The sequence below is a fragment of the Puntigrus tetrazona genome, chromosome 15 (genome assembly GCF_018831695.1).
Source record: "Puntigrus tetrazona isolate hp1 chromosome 15, ASM1883169v1, whole genome shotgun sequence".
Lineage (NCBI taxonomy): Eukaryota > Metazoa > Chordata > Actinopteri > Cypriniformes > Cyprinidae > Puntigrus > Puntigrus tetrazona.
The window spans coordinates 12,944,410-12,962,621 of record NC_056713.1 but is presented as its reverse complement, the minus strand read 5'-3'; the positions used below and the strand labels follow the sequence as shown (position 1 = coordinate 12,962,621).

Sequence of the window (18,212 nt, the reverse complement as noted above, 5' to 3'; positions counted from 1 at the left end):
GCTCTCATCACAAGAGTGACACAAAGTGGTAGCTGCTGTCATGGCAACGACTGCTAGGCTTGAACTTGATGAGATGTGCTACAAAGGTGGTGCACAAAGTTGATAAAAAAAAAAATTTAAAAAAGCGACTTCAAAATCCAGCAGGAAAAAGCAGCTCATGTGACCTCGAATGGCCTTGAAAGGAAACTCAGCTGGAGATACATCTGACAACTGACACTTCCAGGGCAACATGAAAGAGGCATTTTCGGAGGTTGGGTGACATTCAGAATGTGCTCGACAGCCAAAACACTGAAATCAAATGTCTGTAAATAACATCTTGCTAAATTCAAATGGCACACATCAAACTCTCAAGCCTACTGTTATGAGCCAAGGAGGTAACGGCGGCAACTCTGTGCTATATAAAGTCATGCTGCATAATAACAATAACAATAATAATAATAATGCTAAAAAAGCTGCAAAGAATTATATTTTGTGCAAGCCTCAAGGAAAATAACACAGCAGCTGCAATTTTCAGCCATTCACCTGGGCTAAACTGATTTGTGCCGATAATTATTAACTACGATATACTGACTGCGCTGGGCTTGGCTGCTCTGGAGAGGAGAGGCCTGGAAAATTCACTTAAACACTACTGACCACAGAATCAATATGAGACACAAGAGGATAGATATGGATATGTCATGCTCTCTGACATTATATTCTGCTCATTGACTGACATATGGATTCTGAAACAGCCTTAGCTGCTGGAGGCTTTGAAAGCGCAAAACTATTCTCTATGGTTTTAACATGTCACGATTTTGAATGCTTGCTTTCGTCGCTGCCATGTTTATTGTTATTTTAGTGTCAGCAAAATAATTCAAGACTTGATGTAATTTTGAGACTTATATATATATATATATGTGTGTGTGTGTGTGTGTGTGTGTGTGTGTGTGTGTAGATAGATAGACAGATAGATATATAGATACATTTGTTTTATATTAGTAGGCAAACTAAATTTAATTAGAAATTTAATTATAATTAGACATATAACAATCAACATAATCAATATAAAAATAGTATATAATAAAATTAAATGAAAACTATAATATTATTTAATAACCAAAAAGGTATTGTGCATCCCTATAGCAAATATTCTAGACAACACAGAAGCATGTTGGTTAGCATCACTACTGTTTTTCAATCAATAATTGTGCAAAAAGGGTTTTCATTAGCTAGCAAAATGGGCTGAGTGTTGAGTTTGTGAAGGGCTGGTCTCATGGGTGTTGCACAGATTGGCAAATGTCCTGTGAGTGGCCCTCAACACAGAAAGTGCTGAATGATGCCCTTGTCTCAATTCTGTGGAGACCGACCTCATGGATGCTGACAAATTGTCACACCATGTTGGTTAACCTTCACTACAACAGAGAGTTGTGCTTCTCCGTGACCTATCCATCAAATGATCAGGCATCCAATGAGATCATGCATCTTACTCTGTTTTCTGTCAGGTGCATATACATATTCGCTACCCGCCAGGCACTCGTACTCCAACTTTGTGTGGGCCTTTGTGTGCCCTTTTAATCATGTTTGTTCAGTTTCTGGACACATTCGGTCTACTGGGACAAGGCTTTCTGTGAAAACAAATGCAAATCAGCAGTACCAGGCCAAGAAACACTCGCCTTAGCCACCTTTAGCAATAATTACACACTGGTGATAACAATGAAATCATTACTGTACCTTTAAAGCTGCTGTAAGTGACTCGGGCACCATTGGCTGCAAGGAACAGAATCGCAATAAGAACTTTCCAAACAGCCTTCCATTGTTTGGACCAACATGTAGTCCTGCCCCAAACCTATGCCACTGGTATAGTACTGTTTCGTGCATTAAATAAGGCAAAACTCCAGCGCTGATATTTCATTTCACCAGCCAGTAAAAAAAAAATACATATACAAGCAATTCTGCAGCAAGACGATAAAGGAAGCCTTCTAGAAACTCATTCAAGCATGCATATGCCTGCAGCAGACTTTACTTTGCAGACTTTATTACATGTAAAATAAATATGCCAGTAAATAATAAATGAGATAAAGTGTATGTCTTTGTTCCATTGAAATACAGCAGAGCACCGCACTAAAAAAAAAATTCACATTTTACATTATACTTTATATATCACCAATACATTTTAATACAATTTTGGGTGTTTGACCATGCTGATATATAATGGCACAACCTTGGGCTTGGTTTGTGAAGGGGGAAACCAAAAGTATCAAGACGTAAAAGTCCCATTTGTTTTCTCCAAAAGGGAACGGATTTAACAATAACTTAACTAACTACTATGAGCTAGGTAACTGGTCTTGGTGTTTACTTTTTATGAAGCCATTAGTCTGGATTATTTTAAATAATTTATTAAATATTCATGATTTAAAGTGGAATTCTTGGTCAAAAAAAAACATGACCCAAGATTCTGAAAATATTTAGACCAAACAAAGAATCAGCAAACTGCGCCAAAAGACCTTTTTTGTTTGCACCCACTGCCGTGGAGTACTGCAAGTCAATAATTGCATAGTTATCCATTATTTTTTTTACTTTGATTATCATTCATATTAGGCTAGTTCTGTTTAAGTTATATTAAGTTGTTGTTGTTTTGCATCGCAGTTAGCTTGTAATGTTGTGAATCACCCTGCAGTCGGTTGATTTGGTTCAAACGGCATATCTGTATACATATAGCGTTTATATACCGTAACAAAGACTTATTATGACGGAAAAAGTGAGAAGCGAGCGTGCGTGGTGATTTTCCGTTTACAGAGCATGTTACCAACAGCATCCGCGTCTACCAGACATACATTAAATGTTCCCCATGAGCAGGCCGACGGTGAACGCTCTCCGCAGAGTTTAACTGCCTGATAATCAATCAATCCTGTCAATATTCCTTCCCCTGAGTATTTATTAAACGTTGTCTAATTTCTGCTTTCACTCAGCACAGAAAATGCGCAGAAAATAACTCACAGATTCCCATCCGTGAGCGCGTCACTAACCGAAAAGCCGTTTTGCCACAGAAAGGGCGCTCTTATGTGATCCTCACACCTACTCTGCACATAAAGAAGGTCTGCTGACTTTGTGTAGGATCAAGGGTTTCATTAAAGAGATATCACTGCGCGCGTGAGCAAAATAACGCGAGAAGGTGACCGTTACACAAATAAAAACTCGCTTTCCGTGGTCGCATATCAGATTTATACACAAGCAATTTCATTTCAAGCCTTTTTTTAACCGAATCTGTTGAGTGAACGATTCCATGACTCGTTCGAACTCAAAATACGCTCGCTTGTCGCCACCTACTGGCGTAACAATGCAACTGACATAAAGTCCTTTATGTTCAAGAATTCAATGGATTCTAGTCGTTGAGAGCAAGTTTGTAGCATTTAGGAGAATGGAGGAAAGTCCTCATGGGTATAAAAGAAGCATTGCGTTGACATTACAGTATTCGCCCTTACACCACTTATCACTAAGCACTCATGAATGTTAGGGTTTTACATAAGAATCTGACCGCTTTTTATAACAAAACGGCAACACTGTATGAGTAAGCTCACACACACTGAAAGCAAATAATGACTGTGACATTAAAACAGAAAACGACTCTTTTTTTCCCCCCCAGCACTCGCTTGCCATTATCCACCAGGGGGTGCAAAGATGACACCCATTTCACCCTCATTTTCAGCCAGAAGCCCTCAACGCAACCTGGCTTTCCTTAGGCTAATCTCAATACTACAAAGCTTGATTTCAAATCACTCAAAAATCGCAATTCCGCTCAAAACCCGAACCAGATGCTGCAAAGTTTTAAGACACACATGTTGCACAGCCTAACGCGTTATAACGCGTGCCTCGTGCGCACACAACACCTCTAAAACACACCACCGTGACCGGTTTAAGGTCACTTTAATAAGCGAGCACGCGATATTCGACTTTGAATGCGGTTTGGAGCCAACGCAGAGCCCAGCAATGAAGTTTCTTACATCACATGCATATTCCCAATCATTCCTTTCCCATAAATATGTGCGGTAGTACACCAGAACACGCCACAGTAACTCTCACGTGCTCGTTACGAATAAACTAGCACCACTTAAATAAATTATTTCAAAGAACGATCCAATTGTCATGCAAATCATGCAGTGTTCACTGACTATCAATTGTTGCTGTGACTAACGCAGGCCATTTGGGAGAAAATGTGCCGATTTACTTTCGAATGCATCCGTGACACAAGCCTACTAAAAGGTTTACAATTGTGCATAACGGTATTCAAGTTTAGCGTACGGCCGACCCGCACGTCGCTTCGGTGTTGTATATGCAGTGTGCGGATTATTAAAACGACGTAAATCCAAACACAGCGTTAAAGTCTCGCGATCCACAGCAATTTCCCATGCAACCCAATCCATCACATGTTGAATAAACTCAACGCAGAATAGACCGTAACTGCACGAAGCAGCGACGCGAATCGTCTTACCTGTTTTAAAGCCCGTCGTTTGTATGCCCCCGCGTTTTCCGTACAACAAAATCAACGGCGTTGTTTCTTCCGCTGGTGTTTTATTTGGCTTGACGTGAGCTTTTAACGGTCAGCCGTTGTTTTATGAGCGCTGCGCGCGTGCCCTGTCAATTCCCGCCGTTCCCTCGCGCCCGGCGCAACGCTGTTGAACGCGACTAAAGAAAAAATAAAACCCTAGCGCCGTCAAAAACTACTTTCGAAGGCCACTTCATCTTAATTTGTTCTCCGTGTATATCCGTGCGACGCGGGCGATGCGGGGCAGACGCGCGCTGTCAAGAAAAGAAGGGGAAAAATCCGCATCCCAGTGAGAAATAAACGAAACAGATATCCTCTCTCGTGTCAAATTAAGTCAAACATCGGTCGGCGGTCTTCTTTTGCTCTCTTTTCTTCACTTTCCTTCTTGCGCTTTCCAGAAACGAGTCCCTTTAAATAACGGATTTAAACGCGAGCGATAAGAGCCCGCTAGCTCTGTTCTCTCTGGCGCTTCAGGACCTGCACTGATACAGCTCTCGCTCCTTCACGCTGCTCTCTTCTCTAGACTCACGATCTCACTCCGCTCAGTGCGTCTGCGGCTTCCTGGGATTTATGGCAAACGACGGGAATGCAAGTTGGACCGAATGCAGGGATAGGAAACGAAAACGTGAACGATTCCGATTCCTCTTAACGCTTCCCGTCGCCTCGGCGATTCCATTAACGGCCCTTTTAGTACTTTTGCGGAAGAAACGCGTCGAAGGATTCGGATTTCGGCAAAACAAATACTTGTCCGGAAGCTTTAAGGACTTTTTAGACGCCGCGAGATCGAATAATTTGTATTTAGAACGATCCGAACAGAAATGGGGCGTCAAATGTAAGTTTAATCGCAAATAAGCTGTCGGGCAAATAACCATTCAGCGACTTAAACGATTTAAATCTCGAGCCGTAAATAAAATACATAACCTGAGTGAGCATTTCGAGTCGGACATGACCAAATTATCAAGTAAATTTAGTAAACGCTCCGATCGAAGCATGCGTCTTTTGATTCAACAAACATCTGACTGGTAAGAGTCGTTTTCGGTTCGGGGAAATATTGCAGGAGTACGTTTCTAAAAAAAAACGATTTTTTAAAAGAATCATTCGTTTGTGAAAACGGACTACACTTGTAGGGATTTGGATATGCGTTCAAAAGAACCGGCTCACAAATACCTTGTTCGCACTGTGGTAATGGTTCTCTTAAAAGAACCGACTCATAGGAGTCGTTGGTTCGGGAACCGAACTTCACTGTCTGCGCGGTAGGCTGTGTTTCGTTTGTAGCAGCGTTAGGCGCTAACCGAGCATCATAAATCGTGTGGGGTTTTTTTTTTTTCATTCATTTGTAAATGAATCCAATCTTGCATTAACTGGCCGTCGCTTCCCGTGCATGCGGCACAGAAGCAGCCTCCTCAGTGAAAGCAGCGTTCTCTAGCCTACTCTCTTCCTTATGTATGAGCCGAACATCCCCCGTATTTCTCATCAGGTGTACATAACGTGCTCTGATCGTCTGCATTAGACATAAGTGCCCTCTGTTTGTTGCCAATGAGCAATTCGTGAATCACATCTTCCCATGCTCCACGCGGACTTCTAAACGTATCAGATTTTACTCAGTCCAATCAGAATCGTCACGGATGAATAACAATATACCAAAGTGATTCACGCGAGTGTGAGTAGAAATTCATTTCTCAGGAAACAGGTTGTCAGCATCAGCAAACACACACACACACACAAACACACACCACCAGATGAGGGGCGCAGAAGATGAGAGCTTTTTCATTTACTCATTTGCTGCCCAAAAAGGAAACTCCCACATTAACATGAGATCAAAGGCACTCTTTCTTGTCCCATCTGTGCTTCTCCATACAATTGCCTCTTGAAACGGTTAAATATTGTGCACTGGACTCAAATAAATTCTAATCTTACCCTCACGTGAGCTGCGGAAATGATTAATCATTGTTAATAACAACAAACAACACATCTACAGACCATGCAAGTTTTTTGCAGACAATAATTAATGAGGCCTTTCATTTGTCCCACCACCCTTAATGATGTATTTAAAATTTAATGCATTTTCTAAACCTTGAGTCGGTGAGCGGTGCAGGTGTTCAATAGTTTGTGTGTCAGCATCCCCGTAGAACTGCCTATGAATCAGCAAGGCTGTAGCTCTGCTAAGTGAGGACAAATCTCCACGGACCGAGAGCTAGATTTAGGCTAAAGGGACGTATTATTGTAGTTAGGAGATACGCATCTGTGATTCGGTGCAAAGAGAGAGACAACAAATCTGCTTTTTATGATGTAGCTTTAATGAAGACTTAGTTCTTGCAGAGCCCTTTACCATCTTAGCTGGATCTAATCCACGTTTTCCTGACATTTGGTCCCAGAGTCGATTTACGCTGCTGGATAATAAGAACAGATGTCAAGCTATGTGACCTTTTCCCTCAAACACACACCAATCACGCAACCTGTCATTCCAATAGAGGTGCACACTTTGAACTCCCAGAGAACGGGTGAGGAGAGGGGCAGCGGGAGGCTCTGCTAAACCCATGACTGGAAAAAAACTGAGTCTGAGTCAAATAAGTGTGCCCATGGGAAAAAAAATGTATAAAATATTTTATGTTCATAAAATAAAATATTTGATTAACATTTAATTAATAAATGATTAACATTTTGATTAACATTATTGTTTTTTATTTTTTACCTTCACACATAGTCATGATTGTATGTTTGGTTTTTTTAGAATGTTGGTTGGCAGTCAAAGTTTTAAATATTAATGTATATATATATATATATATATATATATATATATATATATATATATATATATATATATACACACACACACATACATAATAAATACACAGACCACATATATATATATGAATGTGTGTATATACATACACCTATACATAAATGTACATACATATATATATATATATATATATATATATATATATATATATATATATATATATATATATATATATATATATATATATATATATATATACACACACACATACATAATAAATACACAGACCACATATATATATATGAATGTGTGTATATACATACACCTATACATAAATGTACATACACACATATATATATATATATATATATATATATATATATATATATATACATATATATGTTCATTCATGTTTATTTCATACTACAACTAGTAAAAACAATGTCATATTACTGTCCCATCAGCAGAGTTTGAAAAAAATTCAACATATCAGCACCTCCTTGTTTATTAATGACATATTTAGCATTTAATAATGCTTTCAGCTACCAATAAGTCATTTTACTTTTATTTTAATTCCGGTTCTGTGTGGGGCTACTTACTCTCTAGTACATGCCATCAAAGGCCTTCACCCAGTGGGACTCTTCGTGAGCCTTCCTCACATAGAAAACCTCTGACATCTAAAAAAAAAAAAAAAAAAACGACGACGACTAGCAAGTATAATGAAATTTACAAATGCACATCCACTTTATCTTTCATAAAGGCATATACTCACCTTGTCAGAAAAAGAACAGATAGAACAGACATTTAATCTTCAAAGCTGTAATGGCACTTTTAACCTCAAATCAATTGTGACTGTGTGATCCGTGCCAATGATTTAACATTCGCGTTACGCATATCTAAGTGAGCCAAGTTTGAAAGTTATCATCCAGTGCTTTTGTTCTGTGGAGTCTGTATTTCGAACGTGCACGGGTTTGTTCTGCGTTAAGCTGAAATGAAATCTGAAATGTCATATTTTCCGAGCGTGTCTGTTGTACCTTTATCTTTATGCACTATGCTTTTTCCACGAAATCTAAATATATATGAGGCATCGTTCGGAGTCCCCCGGCTTTGGATGCGATCATTAAATTTACTTCTTAAGTCACAGAGTTTCCATTACAGGCTACGCGAGTTTATGCTGAGAGAAATTAGTGGTGGTAAACAGACGTCTGTTCCTGGGGTGATGGATATCATTTCCCGTCTTATCATCTATAAAGCACAGATACTTCTTGTTTTATCAAACACAGTGAGGATTTAGGGGTCGCCGCGAAATTTCATCCATCATCAACGGCGAAAGGCGATCTGATGGCGGCCTTTTCTTTTCATAGCACCTGGATTTATTAACTCGAAGGGCCAAGGAGATGATTTGCCCGTAGAAAGGTTGTTACACTGAGGCGGTTCAATCTCACGCCAGAACCAAGGGCATTTGCACTTCATTATCACAGAATAATTTCAAATAGAAACTGCAAACCAGAGCGCAACAGGTGATGCATTATTACAGACAGGATGGTGCCTGGAATGGCGCGGGCCATCAATCAAGAGCTCCGTTTAAAGAAATGATGCATTGGGGTGAAATGCAGACGCGCATTAGGCTGCAGAGCGTTAGTCGTAAATGATCCCCACGTTTCGACAATGTTCTACCGTTAGCGGACAAGATGCAGTGCAGCACGCGCAAATGCGGCTGAAATGAGAAACGAATTGGACAAAAGAGAGGTGACACTTCTGCTACTGAAAAGGATTCTTGCGAGTTGGAAATCAGTCATGGTTGTCCTTGTCGGGGGAAGTGTTTTGAGACTGCATTATGATGTTTGCGCTCATAAAAGTCTCTGCCAGGACTGCTTTTGCGGACCATCTAACATGAGGACGAGTTGTTTATCTTAGTCCCTGTGCAGAGAACACTGGTACTATTGATTGAGGGAACTGATCCCGGCCCGGGAGATGGTGTACCTGATGGAACATCATTTTTTTGTTGACATCAATGGCTGCTGAAGCATACGTTCAGAATAGCAGTGTCTCCAGGGTGGGCGAGTACAATAAACGAATCGTTGATTATAGGAAGAGTCTTGTAATAATCACCTTCATCGCATTCAACAAGTGAGTATGCAGAATTTAAACTAACCTTAGCCTATATGCGATTAAAGATATCAAAAAAAGTTACAGAATTGACAGAAAGGGTTCTTATTAAGTAAATATATAGGTAGCACTTAATAGTAACCGCACGCCATGAATCATTAGGTAAGCATTAGTAAATAGTAATTGCCCCAAAGTTAATAATCATTAGTAAGCTTTAGTAAGTTTGCACAGCTATAAATGCATTGTTCTTGATTTATAAGCATATCTATTATAAAGCTCTTCCTAAAAGTACAAATACAACACAGAGGGTTACAAACCTCCACAAAATGAATGCAAAAAAATGCAGGTGCACACTTTAAAGTGTTTTCTATGAAATTATATATATAAAAAAAAATATTTCTGCATTCTGCATCCGTGTCGTGTTCCAAACTTTTCTGTTTAGAAGATAAAGGAGTCTTTAAACCTCTTTTTATAAATGCTTTACAAGGATTAAATAGTCATCACTTTAGATGAGCTCACAAGAGCAGACGGCTGGCAACTACTAAATGTCTGACTTAATGATGAACTGCAGCAGGAACGTGTTAATAAAGCATTAAACTATCATCATGTGTCTAAATAATAAGACTGACAAATGTACATTTAAATGCTTTATTAATCGTTTGCTTACACTTTCTAATTGATCTTATGAACCTCTAAATAACTGGTTTGGTAAAGAACGTAATCATTTGTAAATTATAAATTCATTGTTACTAAAGTATGACAATAAGTGCATATGCTCAAGTGCAAAACATTCATAGCTGCATTTATAAACTGCCTACTACTGACTATTAAATGATGGGACAATGCTTTATGAAGAATATTTGCTTTAAAAAGACTTGACTAATGCTTCACTAATGGTTCATAGTGTGCAGTTATTATAACGTGTTAACAATACATATTTTATTGAATTAAGCAAATAATACTGCTTAATAGAAGCGTGTTTCCTCCATGGTATTAAAAAAAATAGGGAAAAAATTTGTATAATATAATAAAATGTTAATGACAATGACGAAAAAATGGAATTTCAATCATAATCAGGCTGACAATCATGTAAGTGTTTTCGGCTTTAATCTCACAATTCACTTATTTCTCAGAAATGTGAGAAATAAGTACAAAAAGCATTTATTCTGGAAAAGGGGGTGGGTAGTAGCAGCTCATTTATATTTTGAAAAGACAGGCGCGAAAATCAGCCTGTTTCTGCTTTCACTCAAAATAGGCATTTTCACAATATATATAATAAATCATCTGTAAAGCATTTTGAGCTGAAACTTCACAGACACATTCTGGGGACACCAGAGATTTATAGTGGATATTGTAAAAAGGGGCATAACACGTCTTCTTTAAATTCATAATTAAGCGAAAGAAAAGTTGTATGTATGTGAATGTACAATTTTATATTAGAAAATATACAATTTTCACAGAATTGTGTGTTTCAAAATTCGGATAAAAAATAAAAAATAATCTGATTTGTGAGATTTGTTAATATAAACTGTCACAATTACCTTTTTTTATCCCATGGTATATATATTGTCGAATAGTTAGCAATTTACTATATGAAATTCCATTGTGAATACATGAACACGCATATTATCACAAAACTGTTTTATGACACCATGTCCAAAGGATTTGTTTACCTATTTCAAGTCTTCTGGCTTGACTACATTTAAAGTTGTTTACGTTTGTAAAACCTTGCGGACCTCCACTTAAATGTTGTGCGTAAGTGAGAATAAAAATGCGTTATAATACACACAATAAGTGCGTTCAACACCACAGAGAAAGGCGGCAGAGATGAAAACAAAAAACACACATAAACCTTATAGCTTCTCACTTCAACACTTTAGATTTGTTTGTGTGAAAATGAATGTAGCAGTGTTTGCAACATACATGTCATTGGCAGTTTATTATCCCTTGACGACGGTAATATATTATATTTCACGGACCGGGGCAATTGCGCCACAACAAACAAGCACATTCGACAAGAGACCATTTGCTGTGAGCAGACTTCTGAGCTTAGTATTGTGAGTCTTTGTGATTTGCCAATAAGCCTTTTAGCTGCCAATTAAATTGTAGTACTCTCAGCTCAGCTTAACGCGGTTCACAATATTTAAATCCATTCCAAAAATTAAAAAAAAAAACTCAAAAATAAGCGTCGATTTCACGAGGGGCTACCCAGAGCTGGTTCGGTGGCTCCTGAAGCGTAATGTGCAACCTGAGCAGGTTTGGAAAATATTCATTAGTTATGAATCAGCCGATCTCCTGGGCCCGAATGCACTGCTGTGCTGTTGTGTTTGTGTCAGCCAGAAGTATAGATTCCTCTCCTCTCTCAGACAGACAGCTGCGTAACGGCTCTGGCATTCTCCCAATACCCAACCACAGAAAGCCTAGTGTTCTGAAGCCATAAAACCGAGACCCATGTTCGTTTAACAAAACTGCCATTCACTCTCTGATGATATACGAACGGGGTTCAGAACAATTACGCAATCAGATTAAATTAGGAATAGTTCATCCAAAAACCACTAGCGTGCGCAGCACGGCGTATAGCGCTTAAAACATGGATTATATACGAAATGTTGAAATGTATCCATTTAAAGCGCAAGACGCACAGTGACTAAGCATAAATAGGACCAACATTGTATTCGGTAAAAATGCCCTCACTTGAACTCTCTGGCCTTTGGTGGCGAATTCACCCCTCTTAAACAGATATTAATATTGTATAAGCAGACTATATCTTTGTTTACACGTACCAAGCTCTACTTACAATAACCGAGTCTCACGGGTGATATGTTGAGGAAAACAAAATGAGCATAAACAAAAAGCCTTCCATCTGTCCACATATCCGAAACTACGGATTGCATCCCCAAGGGCCATATTTTTTTTTGTTGAATTAGTACAATGAACTGTAATAATGTGTTACACGCGTAATCACGACTTACCTCGCCAAACCAGTGGCATCATGCAGTTAATCTGATTAATTAATCAACCTATCATGTAATTAATTTGATTAAGATCTTTGTTAAATCCCCGACCGTCATTTTGTGATTATCTTCACTCTTCGGAAAGGTTTTTTTTTTTCGCCTCCATTTATCGTGCATGTCGGTGTACTCAAGGTCTACACGCGATTAGCTTTAAGTGTCAGTCAAAACTTTAACGTTATAAAGGGCTGGCCAGAGTCAACTGGCCTTTTTCTCACCGAGAGGATTGAATTTAGCATTTTGAGCAATTGTAATGAGACAACAGTATTCACAGAATTAAAAGATAAAACTAGATTGCAGCACGTGCGGAAGCTGTTCGTTTCTGCGTCTCTCAAACCTTTCATTATTGTAGGTAAAAGGAGCATTGAACTTTTCAGCGGCGGCGAGGGCCGTCGGAAGAATGGCAATACCGGCAAACGGGTGCCCTTTTCCTGCAGAAGCCAGGAGGCTATCAGATGCATTAAAGTGGACAGCAGGATGTCTGACTGCCTCTTTAGAAGGGCTCCGTATTGAGTTTGACCTGCAAAAGGTAACGGACAACAACACAAAAGTCATTTTAATTCCAGTCAGGCTTTTGTTATCCACCTGGTACTCGTAGCGAGGATTGTCTCCTCACGCTGACATTAGCATGAGAGAGTATTGATCAGAATGCTGTGACAGTGTTTCAGATAGATTAAATCACCTGACCTTTTTTGTCACCTACAAACAATTCAACGTTCCCAAAGAACCATTCATTCCACCTCCTGTTATCTCACCGCTAGGCATGCTTTTCAAATGGATAAAGAGCGGCGGGAACATGTGTTTCATATGCCAACTTCATATCAAGGACCTCACCTTTTGGCCAGGCTGCGCTAAATCACATCCTTGATAACACGCTTGGTGCGCGGTTTGGTTTATAGCGAAGCTAATTCTGGTCAAAAATTACTTGCTTAAACAGGAACATGGGAAGTGACCAATCACGATTCTTTTTGTTTTTACGTGGCATTTAGGGTGGGTAAATGGTGAAACAAAATGACGAGAGCATTATCAATTAGACGTACAAAAAATACTAAAACAATGAGAAAGTATTGGTAATTTTAAGCCAACGAATATACATTTTTATATTAAAAACTTTACTTTCAATAAAAAGTAAACAGTTAGTTACTTTTTGAGGAGTACCGCAATATTGTCCTTTTAAAACACTGTCCAGCATAATTTCCCACCTGTGACGTGCACATATTCCACATATTGACATTTAAACGCAAAAGATTTCGTGTGCACAACTATAGCGATCTACAAATGTTTACAGTGTTGTCTTTGGCTTCGTCTTCGTTTTTTTTCTTACCAATCGTGTACATCATGTTTGTTTGTAAAGACAAGCTTCATGTGTTACCTTTTAAGCTTGAGGAAAAACTGCTTGCGATTTGAGCTTTGATTCATCACGTGACCTGCTTTTGGTGGTCATCGGCGTATTACAGCGGGGCTAAACAGATTTCAGTACATCATCAGGTTGGTGTATAAACATTATATCAGTTAATCAGTCAATGAGATAACTTTACATTTAATGTTATCTTAAAACCTCAGCTTGCCAGTTTTTTAGAATTTTTTTTTCTTCTGTTACCAAATTTTTTACGGTACCATTCTGGCCACCCGATCTCAGCTTGCCAGTTTTTAGGGTGAATTTTGTCCTTTTTTTAACTTTTTTTTTTTTTTTTACAATACATATGCACGCACACGCACAAAACTCAAAACCCTGTATGATGCCACTAACAACACACACTTTCACAAAATTTACGATTACACCCAACTCAGTACCTTGTAAACATCATTTAGTTTTATGGCTGAGTGATAAAATCCTATGCACCCTGACTTCTGAAAATTTTGTTGCAGTCTGTTTGAAGCTTACGATTTTCACAAATGCTTTCCAATTTTGTATCGGCGGTCAGTGAATAAACTGTAAGTGGTCCGCAGTAATCCATAACCCAGTAAAGTGCCAAATCATGACCAGAATTTTCTTGCTGCATGGGACCTTATCAAGTGCAAGGTTAGAATGACTCATTTCATCTTCTCTGATGTCACGCTCAAAGCACCCAGGCCCTGTCTCCATCATAATTAAACAGGGCTTAAGGCATCCGATAGTGTCATAGAAGATGATGGAAGTGTCATTCATTTATCTCATTGCTTTGCGGCCAAAGAAAGGGCACCAGGCCCCTGAACATACCGGGGTCATTCCTGGCATCCGTATCTCTCAGATGAACGCTTCACACAGGGGGCCCAGGATGATGAAGCAGACGTGTCGGATTGCTCACCATGGTAATGAGACAGTGGTTAAACCCCCTCCCGCCTTCAACTCCATCTCAACCAACAGCTCGATAAGTGCATCAATGTTGTTGGCACCCTACAGGAGAAAGGGCTGCTAAAATTTATGGGGCACCATCCGTATGAACTTGAGCTGAGCTGCGCACTCCCTGTGGACAGGACACGGAGACACGAACACAATGAGAGTGGGAGGAGAGGGGCCGTGAAGCATATCGTACAGAGACTCCACCAGCCTTTACTCAGTGGTAGTCTGTTGTCAGCGCTGATCGATTGCTTTGCACATTTGCCATAGTTCTGCATTAGAGGCCTCGTTCACACAGCAGCAGAATACGGTTGTCAGTCTCGTTTTTGAGGACTTAATGCGACTTAATCACACATAAATTGGTCATTTAGGATAGGAACATTCACATTCTATGACACTTGTAAAATTTTTTGTATCACAGTATATGCTAAAGCTTAGAGAAAAACCTAAATGTAATCAAAACACAATCTCCCTTATCTGACTTTATTACTTGCAATTCCAAATGCATATATTGCAAGGCCTCAGTCACTTGCAAGCGTCTGTCTTGAAATTCACGCAACTTTCTCAGAATTGTGATTTATAGCACAGTTCTGACTTAAATTCTTGCATTTCAAGTTAATAATGTTTTTAATAACACAATTCAGACTTTTTTTTTCTTCTAAAAAACATTCTCAGTAAACGGCGCCACTTTCTCTACACTTTTCTCTTTCATGTCTCGCAACTGCCTTCTTTTCTCAAAATTCTGAGCTAACATCTCGCAATTCAGACAACTAGGGACAAAACCCTCATCTCATTGACCTTTCACAATTGACCTTGTAGTATTTCCCCTCGTCAGCATTAAACTTCTAAAGCTGAACTCTGCTAAAATGAATTCATAAACTTGACGCAAATCTGATGACGACTGGAAAAATAATTCTTGCATGACTTTTTCAATTCATCCAATCTCCCATAGCACGGATGTCATTCACACCAAACTCATGTGTTCTTCCCTGAGTGGTCTGAATAATAATTTGGTGGGGGCGTGTTAATTCGTTCTATATTAAGCCAGGTTTGTTCACCTATGTAATTAAAAGCAGCTGAGTGCTGTTCCAGTGAGACAAAATGCCGAGGGGTAACGTTCCATTTAGACGAGTCAATATGAGTGGAGAGGTTCATTACTCACCGAGGGGTGGAAGTGAGGTCATAATCAAACACTAGCATCCTACGGGGGACTCGTAACCTCTCCTTGCTTCTCTCTTTGCTTCCACATTACGTGATAATAAGCTTGAGAGTTTTCTAATAGCCTGGCTTATTGTCTTCACTGTACTGGGAAAAACTCTCTCTGTCAAACTCGGGCGTCTCAAAAGACAGTAAATGGCTCATTCACATTAAATAGAGGAATCAAGCCTTTAAGCGGAATTGTTTTAGTATCAAAAAATCCAAATTCATGTCAAACATGCATATTTGTTTGTGTCACGGCCTGCTATTCTGAAAATCACTCAGGGTGACTTTAACTGTCACGCTTGCCTATAAATGTGCTTTTTTGTTAGTGCGATTTACTTTTTATATAAAAAATATGGGCCTCGCATCATGTCAAGTGGAAAATAACTATGATTATGTACCTTAATAAATGTGTTAAAATATGGGTAGCACAATATGTCAGCCAGAAAGTGGCTGTGAGGATGTACGCCCACTGCAACGAATTAACTGACTAAATCCACACATAATATATGTGCGCCTGCAGAACATCAGACTCTTAAAAATAAAAGGTACTTAAAAGATTCTACTCAACGATGCCATAGAAGAACCCTTTTTGGTTCAACAAGGAGCCAAAAGTTAAAGGTTCTTTAAAGAACCGTCTCTTTCTTGGATTTTTATGATCTGAAGAAACTTCTTTCGCCACAAAGAAACATTCTATTGAACAGAATTTTTAAGCAGATGTTAAAGATTCTTTATGGAACCATTTAGACAAAAAGGTTCTTATGGCATCGTGAAGCACCTTTATTTTTATCTCAGTTTTTGGCAGAAGGAAAAACAAGTCGATGTTTTGTACTGATCTAGGTGTAAGTTTAAGTTATAATAGTACATGTTCAATCTCCAAATGTTTTCTTTGAAATATAAACATTTAATTGGTGGCTCTGGTAATACACGACGGACTTATTTAAACAAACTTTACATTTACAAGTTAACAGTGAAAAAAAGATTATATGGTGCATAGCCTAAATTCTCTTCATTTTTCTAGTTGACTAAAGCCACCGTATTTGTTTTTCTGAGGTAAATGTAACGTTATGTGACCATTTTTTTTTTACAAGCTGTTATATTGACATATTTAAGATGTCATATCGGGACTTAAATCAATATCGTGCTGTAAAAATGAGAATCGATTAAATACCATGACACAAATGCCATGACATTACCACTAACGTTAGATGCTTAGCAACAGACGGCTAATGGCGCCTCACAATCATACAGAAAAACCATGGAGCGTTTGATTGGAAAATGTCAAACAGGCAAGTGAAGGAAACACAAACAGATTGAAAGGAAGAAGAGACATTTATTCTTACCTTTCTATGCAGCTCCAACCCTTTCCAGTGCAGTACTCGTCTTCTGTTTATATTTAGACAGCATGAAGGTAACGTCTTACGAACTTACGAATGGGCCGCTTGTTTTAAAACGATAACATGTCAAGACATCTAACGTTACTTCTCAGACTACAACGCTACAGTAAGTGTATCCATTTGACCAGCTCATTTTCAACAGGTTATAGAGCTGCAGCAAAAAAACGGAAGACAAAATAAGATGGCTGAGCACAATAATACCAGGATTATTTGAATGCGAATGTAGATTGTGATGTAATCGAGTTTGTTTCTTCATCAGAACAGATTTGGAGAAAATTGCTGTTGATTACTAGTTTTTATCAGCTGTTTGGACTCCCATTCTGACGGCACCCATTCACTATAAATGATCCATTGGTGAACACGTGACGCTAAAAGTCTCCATGTCTGTTCTGATTAAGAAACAAACTATTCTACTATTCTCCATCTTAGAAGCATTTTTCACTAATGGTCTCACTTGGACACCATACCTTGCTATGAACCAGAGCACCGGATCTTCATAAAGCCGCATATTTCAGTAGTTTGTGCTCGTGTATTTTAAGGGCACTGCTCTCAAGTGTGTTCAGTGGAGTATGGAAACAAGAATGGCTCTTGGGTTGGTGTAGGTGACCTGAGTGACCGCGAGAGATGTGATGTGACACCACAGTTCGCCCTTCTTCTTGCCCCCCTCAGCGCTTCAATTAGATAATTGACAGGTGCATGCCGAGACTGAGACAATCAATTATCCTGCTGACTGTCTGTTTCTCTGCACTTAACTGCACCATGTTTTGAGGGTGAAACGACGAGGGCATATTACCTCAGAGGACACATAAGGTAAAAAGGTAACCTCTTTCCTTCAGAGGAACAGAGTGTCTCTCTAAAACTGCTTAGGGGAAACTTGACTGAGGCTACAATGGAGCTCTGTGATTCGTCT

At 39.0% G+C, this 18,212-nt stretch overlaps 1 protein-coding gene and 1 long non-coding RNA gene across 3 annotated transcripts in view; both read right to left on the bottom strand.

Moving 5' to 3' along the window:
• Nucleotides 1-5,525, bottom strand: part of grik4 (glutamate receptor, ionotropic, kainate 4) — a 262,123-nt gene extending 256,598 nt beyond the window's left edge. For both annotated transcript variants that reach the window (XM_043259848.1, XM_043259849.1), the window contains exon 1: nucleotides 4,469-5,525. The gene's annotated coding sequence lies outside the window, so the exon portion shown is untranslated. The remainder of the gene's footprint in view (nucleotides 1-4,468) is intronic.
• A 1,289-nt stretch (nucleotides 5,526-6,814) lies between these two features.
• LOC122358384 lies at nucleotides 6,815-17,545 on the bottom strand. The gene is made up of 3 exons (XR_006252599.1): nucleotides 17,249-17,545; nucleotides 7,865-7,942; nucleotides 6,815-6,912 (listed from the first exon to the last, which is right to left on the bottom strand). It is a non-coding gene; the product is annotated as an uncharacterized LOC122358384 (long non-coding RNA).
• Between the last annotated feature and the right edge of the window lie 667 nt (nucleotides 17,546-18,212).